This window comes from Astatotilapia calliptera, chromosome 1 (genome assembly GCF_900246225.1).
Source record: "Astatotilapia calliptera chromosome 1, fAstCal1.2, whole genome shotgun sequence".
Classification (NCBI taxonomy): Eukaryota; Metazoa; Chordata; class Actinopteri; order Cichliformes; family Cichlidae; genus Astatotilapia; species Astatotilapia calliptera.
The window spans coordinates 26,030,124-26,038,641 of NC_039302.1; the positions used below are offsets into that span (position 1 = coordinate 26,030,124).

The window sequence follows — 8,518 nt, forward strand, 5'->3', positions numbered from 1 at the left end:
TTGCAACTCTATTTTAATGTGGCAAATGAATGTTACATCAGCTACTGTACTTATGTCCAACTTGCATGACTGAGTGTTACATTGTTCACACTCAATAGTTGTGTGTAATTCAACATAAACCCAGGAAATATCCCAGGATATTTTAACAAATGCAACTGCAGCATTTGAAAAGTGGATTTACTGTCTACTACACACTAGATCAGTACTTAATGTGAGGAGAACTGGTCTTGTAAAGTCAGGCTGTCAAGAGTTGGGTTTTTTTGTTTTTTCAGATAACCGTGCAGGAAATGCATCCACAGGACTAAGTCCGAACAACAATGAATGCCCAGAATGTGGGGCTTCCACTCAAATGACAAAGACAAATACCTTCAACAACTTTCTTTTCTGTTTTTTTTATTTTATTTTTGCCGTTCATGATGCTAATCAGGGACCCATTGTTCTAAACCTGCCTCAGAAACTTATATTTCTTTAGGAACTAGGTTAGTAGTCCATGCGGATTTATTGCATGTTCAGCTTAAAGCTACGTAATAATGGCACTTATATTTGACAGCACAATTTCTTACATTTTGAGTCATACGCACAACGCTGGACATTTTAGTCATAAGCAACTGATAAAATAAATCCCTACAATTGCATTATTCCTTTGGGAACAAAGCAGTTCTGTACTTTCAATTTTGAACTACGTAAACCAAAATACCCCTTAAATGTCACAACGCTCTCCTTGATACCCTTCCCAACCCCTGATACTCCTTCTGCCTTAATGTACCCCAGCCCTTTATTCTGCTTTCACACTCAGTTTCCTTTCACCCTCCACTTAAACGTATCTTGTGCAGATCATTAATAGTTAATGCAGGAAAGACATATACACAAACTACCGTGACCTAAGAAAATCTTTTTTCACACAAACATCAGACACAGTGAGATTTCATGTTCTCCAGCCTGCCAGTTTCCTTCTAGAAAATCAAGTAATTTGCACTTGTTGTTAGTGAGTGACCATGCACTACTAAATTAAAAAGGAGCAAGCAAACAAGCAGTGCCACATTGATAGTGCTGCTTGTGCAAATTATCTCCTGCAGTGAACTACAGTATATGAATTGACAGAATTTGTTATGGTGAGTGAGGTTTTTTGGTTTATGTTTTTATAACTCCTAATCTAGGTCGATCATGGCTCATGGCTCAAGAGTTGGCAGTTCATCTTGTAATCGGAAGGTTGCCGGTTTGAGCCCCGGCTCGGACAGTCTCGGTTGTTGTGTCCTCGGGCAAGACACTTCACTTGTTGCCTACTAGTGGTGGTCGGCGGGCACGGTGGCGCCAGTGTCCTGCAGCCTCGCCTCTGTCAGTGCACTCCAGGGCAGCTGTGGCTACAATGTAGCTTGCCATCACGTGTGTGTGAATGTGTGAATGACTGAATGTAGTGTAAAGCGCTTTACAAATACAGGCCATTTACCATTTATTCCAATGTGAATTAGACATTTTATTGTATTTTTACAGTAACTTACTGGCAACACTATTGCCAGTAAGTTACTGTAATTACTGATTTACAGTATCTTTACTGTTGTGATGTTTTACAGTTCAACCACTTTACTGTAAACATATATTACAGTATAACAGCTTTACTGTAAACGTGGTTTACAGTTAGAAAGACTTACCGTGATTAAGTTTTATAGTATCACTGTACTGCAAATGTGGTTTATGGTATAACACTGTAATTGTGTACAGTATAATTTGTTTAGACTGTAATTGTGTTTTACAGCATATAAAATAATATTAACATTCATATTCAATATAAGAACATTTACAAAAAACAATATAATTCAATGAAGTAGTCTCAGAATAGTGAATTAAACCAACATTTATTGTTGATAAATTTTTTTAACAAGAAAAACATTTTTCAACTGAATAAAAACAATGTCAATAACCAAAATAAATAGAAGCATACATGAAAACTACACAGTCCTTCACCTTTCTGTGTCTGATTTTTTTTAAGGAAAACAGTTTTTCATTCCACTAAAAACAGGACAAACCCACCAGCATGAACATTAAATAAACTATTACAATTGTAAAACAAAAATCATTTACAAAATTTAATAATTATCAGTGGGTCCCAGGAAATAGAATGTGACATGGGATTTAGATTTCCGTTACCAGGATGGTCGGGTTCAGCGTAGTCTTTATCACCACCTGTCAAAGACACATCATCAATATTCATGTTTGCTCAGGTTATTCACTTGTTCACATCTGTCTGAGATCATTCATACTGTTGTATGGATGTGTGTACAGTATGTATATAATTATCAGCTATGTAAAAGATATTATCATCTCTGTATTCTTACCTAGTTGGAAGTCCTCCATTCAAACTCAGAGAGCCGCTGGAGGAAGGTGGTGATCCGAGGGCTGATGCTTGTAACCTTCCTCTTTACAACACAATCTGTCTTGCGGCTTGTACCAAGTTTTGAAGGGCATTTTGTTCCCATGTCTGGATTGATCCTCACAAAGAACCTTTTAACGGAAAAAAGGCTGCTTTAATTTCAAAATTAAAACATACATTACAGCAATCACCTATATGTTTCTGCAACTGTAGTCAAGCTATCACATATATTTCATTCTTAAATGGTGTAAAGTATTTACCTCTGTATCATCTCCAGTGTGATGGACGCTGACTCCTGATACTCAAGGTTGAAAACGTAGTATGACGCAAAGAAGACAGCAAGGGTGCTGGCAAAGTCATGCATCTGCTCAGGCTCATAAAATGTCTTGCCCTCCAAACTGATCATCCAGCGGCTTGCAGACATGAAATTATTCCCTAAAAACAGACAAGAGTCCAATAAGACAATGTGCTCACCCTTACAAATAAGGTTTCCACAAGAATGCTGGATAGCAGGCCTCACACTGTACAAAAATAGAATCCACACGGTTTGCTGCTATTTCTCTTATTATTTATTATGTAATGAAAATTATGATCAATTACAGGAAAAAACTGCCTAATGTTTTGGCATTTTGGCCTGTGCTGAAATGTTAGGCTGTTTTTTCCTGTTGGTCATTGTGTATAATAAATAATAAGAGAAACAGCAGCAAACTGTGTGTATTCTATTTTATACAATATAAAACAGACAAATCCCTGTTAAGTAAGTTGTTGTGGGTACAAATACCACAATAATTACATAGATTTTTTACAAAAATATTACAAGAGGATTGAAACTATTTACTTACCAAGCGCTATTACCCTTGGTGTAATGGGTAAGGTCATCTCTCTCTCAACAGACATCTTGGTGGAAAAAGCCTTTAAAACACAAAAGGAACTGATTTGAATGATGATACCCAAAATCATTGAAATATTTTTCCTTTGTTTATGTTGACAGTATTGAGAGTGCATGTGTAAAATTTTAAATATAATTACGTCAGCCAAGATGAAGATTGAGTCCTCTTTTTCTTGGAAGTACTTCATCAGAAGAAGGATGGCTGCTGTGGCGATCTGGTTGTGGTTCAGCTTTGCACTGTGCACTCAAGTAGCAGATGTTCAATCTCCTTGTTCCACTGAAGTCTCTGGCTTGCAATGCACCACACTGGGCAGGAAAAGACAGAGAGACAATTGTTAATTTAATGTTGCATTTATTTAACCCTTGAAAAATATATTTACATAAGTAAATAAAAGAAAAAAAAAACACACAACCCATCTTTTCCAGAATAATTCAACTAATTGCTCTTTTGACCAACCTAACACAGACGTTACATGGTTTTCCTATGAAAAAGACCCTGGAAGACGTTGTATTAAAGGAAAAAAAACATGCTCCCCTTCCCACTTAAAAAAATAATAAATATTAAACTTAGGTTGGAGTTCCTCGCGCCACCAACCTAATGTTATATTAACTTTTTAATGTTGTGTACTGCAGCTCACACAAAATTAAATAAATCAGGCTAACCTACATGAGCAAGCTCAAAACTGGATAAGATTGTTTTAGCAGTCTCTAAATTTCCAAAAAAAAAAGTTGTCTTTCTTTATTCTCATTAAATGTGTATTTTTACCTGCTGCTTTAGCTGAAGCTAAATGTCCCACTGTTAGCGTGGCCAGCTTCTCAATAGTCATAGAACAGAAGCGCAGGAGGACAATGCACCACACTCGGCGGGAAAAAGACAAAGACTGTCGTTGCGCCTGTGTTCCTCGCCGATCCCCGTGGAAAATATATATCTAAATATATATTTAAATAAGAAAAGAAAAAAACACACACAACCTATTTTTTCCAGAATAATTCAGCTAATGTGCTATTTCGACCAAGCTAACACCGATTTTAAGCCCCCCCTCCCCCCCACACACACACACACAAAAAATATATATGCTCTTAAGAATTAATAAACGAGTATGTTAGGTAGGAGAGTCCTTTGCATTACCTTATGACGTCCCGTTTGCAGTTTCCACACAGAGGTCCAACAATAACGAGGTGCAAAATCTTTTGTCCTCTCGAGCATATCGTAATGAAGAGTTAACAAAGTTGGCCTGTCTTTCCTCTCCTGTCAATCACTGGATCACAGGTCATGTCAGTCAGGATATGGAGTGGTGGTGGTGGTTGGTAGAGGTAGGTGGGTGGGTGGGCGGGGCCAGCATGCATTCAGTCTGTGTTTCACTAAGTTGGGTTGACTAGTTCCCAGAAGAGTTCTGTACATGTTGCACGTTCAGTAAATGAGCAATTCAGTTACTGCTCGACTGAGAAGCCTCCGCCAAATTATTACAATATTCTCCACTGACTGAAGTTCGCCTTTCTGCGTCTTTTTTAAATAACTTTATTCACTACTTGTCACAAGTACAAAATTACACAAAAACAGACAGCAGCAACAACCTAAGTGAAATCCAACAACAGAATAGTGACAAGTAAAAAAATTAACAAAAGGAAATGTGAATCTTGTTCAGGGTTAATCAGAGATAAGTGATGGAGATGCAGCAATGTGAATTCTGCTTTTTTTATTTGTAGTTAACCTTATAGTCTTTACATATGAATGGAAGTCAATTAAGAAAACACAGAATTTTGGGAGAGATTTGGAGAACCTTGCTTTATAAAATTTCCCTACAAGGAGGCCTTTCTGCATTCTTTCCCCTCTCCCCAGGAGCAGCTGTCACTTGAATTGATCTCTATGGCAACGCAGTGGCAAGCACACATTTGCAGCAGCTGTGCATGTGCATACAACTGCATGCAGCAGATTAGATGATCAGAATTCTTGAACCTTACACACAGGCAAGTCCCCTAAAAAGTCAAAACCATAATACTTTCACTGGTATCATACTGACAAATGGCATAGGTTGGAGGAAAATCTGGAAATGGTTGGCAGTGAAAGAGTTAAAATGTAATGCACTATTGCAACCAACCACTGAAAGAGTAAAAATACACAAACAGTATGATGAACCATTCAAATCACATAATACTAATGTGTTAACGGTAGGTATAACTACTACCGCAATTTTAAAAAATACAGTAAGTAAATGTAAATAAACTTAATATACCCATAATGCAAAGCAAATTACAGTAATTAACTGTAGAAATGTTTTCAGGTTAGTTACTGGGCATTTTGTGGTATTTTACTGTGAAAAATACAGCAAAGGTTAACATACCTAATTTTGAAGAAGATATGATTTTTATAAGTACAGTAGGTATTGTCTGGACTCTAACTCCAGATAATTCAATTACTAAATGGTACTGTAATCTTACAGTTGACATCCTTTATTAAATAAATATTTTGAGTATGAGTAATTAATTAGATGTGGCAGTACCTGCTCAGCCTTATCCTCTCAAAACTGTCATTATAGGCTGTAAGACAGATAGTTGAGTGGCACTTATGACAAAATGTTGTTATATGACACACAAGAACAAATCATAATATGCCCTTAGAGTGGACACCATGGATGAGCTGATTAATTAGAAGTGCAGTACCTGTAACCTCAGCAGCTCTGGTGAACTATTCTGTGTCATTCACAGCTGACTGTCCTTATGGTGATCAGCTGAAAAGTAAACAATAAAATGTAGTTTTCATCGCATTGTTTAGCACTCATTATTTATGAAATTAGAAGCATGTAAGCAAATCACAGTTAGGCCATACAGTGGGGCAAAAAAGTATTTAGTCAGCCACCGATTGTGCAAGTTCCCCCACTTAAAATGATGACAGAGGTCAGTAATTTGCACCAGAGGTACACTTCAACTGTGAGAGACAGAATGTGAAAAAAAAATCCATGAATTCTCATGGTAGGATTTGTAAAGAATTTATTCGTAAATCAGGGTGGAAAATAAGTATTTGGTCACCTCAAACAAGGAAAATCTCTGGCTCACACAGACCTGTAACGTCTTCTGTAAGACGCTTTTCTGTCCCCCACTCGTGAATGAATGAATGGCACCCGTTTGAACTCATCATCTGTATAAAAGACACCTGTCCACAGCCTGAAACAGTCAGACTCCAAACTCCGCCATGGCCAAGACCAAAGAGCTTTCGAAGGACACCAGGAAAAGTATTGTAGACCTGCACCAGACTGGGAAGAGTGAATCTACAATAGGCAAGCAGCTTGGTGTGAAAAAATCAACTGTGGGAGCAATCATCAGAAAATGGAAGACATACAAGACCACTGATAATCTCCCTCGATCTGGGGCTCCACGCAAGATCTCATCCCGTGGGGTCAAAATGATCATGAGAACGGTGAGCAAAGATCCCAGAACCACACGGGGGGACCTGGTGAATGACCTGCAGAGAGCTGGGACCAAAGTAACAAAGGTCACCATCAGTAACACACTACAACGGCAGGGAATCAAATCCCGCAGTGCCAGACGTGTTCCGCTGCTGAAGCCAGTGCATGTCCAGGCCCGTCTGAAGTTTGCCAGAGAGCACATGGATGATACAGCAGAGGATTGGGAGAATGCCATGTGGTCAGATGAAACCAAAGTAGAACTTTTTGGTATAAACTCAACTCGTCGTGTTTGGAGGAAGAAGAATACTGAGTTGCATCCCAAGAACACCATACCTACTGTGAAGCATGGGGGTGGAAACATCATGCTATGGGGCTGTTTTTCTGCCAAGGGGACAGGACGACTGATCCGTGTTAAGGACAGAATGAATGGGGCCATGTATCGTGAGATTTTGAGCCAAAACCTCCTTCCATCAGTGAGAACTTTGAAGATGAAACGAGGCTGGGTCTTCCAACATGACAATGATCCAAAACACACCGCCCGGGCAACAAAGGAGTGGCTCCGTAAGAAGCATTTGAAAGTCCTGGAGTGGCCTAGCCAGTCTCCAGACCTCAACCCCATAGAAAATCTGTGGCGGGAGTTGAAAGTCCGTGTTGCTCGGCGACAGCCCCAAAACATCACTGCTCTCGAGAAGATCTGCATGGAGGAATGGGCCAAAATACCAGCTACTGTGTGTGCAAACCTGGTAAAGACCTATAGTAAACGTTTGACCTCTGTTATTGCCAACAAAGGTTGTTACAAAGTATTGAGTTGTATTTTTGTTATTGACCAAATACTTATTTTCCACCCTGATTTACGAATAAATTCTTTACAAATCCTACCATGTGGATTCATGGATTTTTTTTTCATATTCTGTCTCTCACAGTTGAAGTGTACCTCTGGTGCAAATTACTGACCTCTGTCATCATTTTAGGTGGGGGAACTTGCACAATCCGTGGCTGACTAAATACTTTTTTGCCCCACTGTATATGAATTTTGACTACTTCGGGCAGTTTAGAGCTCTTTACATTCATTTCTATGGGGTCAAAATTACATCCACTGTGGTTCTAGGTTTAAGCAAACATATTTTTTTTTCTTTTGATTCCACACACTCCAAAATTCTGTATTTGATGAATAAGCCTATTTTAGAAAAAGTCAGAAGCCCATCATCTCATATTCCCAAGTTAACAGTATTAAATTAATTTGTATTAAGCATAGTTTTTCCTACATTGTCTCCTATTGTCCCACTGGTGTACTGCTGAAAAGTTTAGTACAAAACTGGACAAGTAGTGCACATTGAGGTCACATGTCCAAACTCAACTTGCCTCTCTAACTTTTTCTCCAAATTGCTCAACCTGAGCTGTCCCTCTTATGTACTTATTCCTTCTGACCTACACTTCTATAATTCTTCATCAGCCATCAAGTAGACATCACATCTGTAGCTCACTTTCTTGCTGATCATCATCTCTCTTCTTAAACTTGCTTCAACAACTCTTTCCCATACCTTGGTATTTCTCGTCAGGTTTATGCCTCTGTAGTTACTTGAGCTCTGCACCATTATCCTTGATCTTGAGTCAAGTAGTGTGGTCAACAAGTCCACTGCCCTGTCTCCTACACATCTTACCTCCATAGTTATGTCATCAAGATCAACTGCCTTTCGACTCTTCACCCTCTTCATAGCAGCTTAATTTCCTCCTTACTAATTCTCTGCACTTCCTGACTGTCTTTCATCTGTCCTCCACAGTGTCTCGTATTTTTTTCCTTTGTGAGCTCCTTAAAGTATTCTTCCCACTGACTCAGGCTCCAGACTCACAGACGGA

General features: G+C 38.8%; 1 long non-coding RNA gene across 1 annotated transcript; it reads right to left on the minus strand.

The window, feature by feature from the left end:
• Positions 1 to 2,438: 2,438 nt before the first annotated feature.
• LOC113023437 (uncharacterized) lies at positions 2,439 to 3,230 on the minus strand. Its single transcript, XR_003272579.1, has 3 exons — positions 3,211 to 3,230; positions 2,629 to 2,803; positions 2,439 to 2,499 (listed from the first exon to the last, which is right to left on the minus strand). It is a non-coding gene; the product is annotated as an uncharacterized LOC113023437 (long non-coding RNA).
• Positions 3,231 to 8,518: the final 5,288 nt, after the last annotated feature.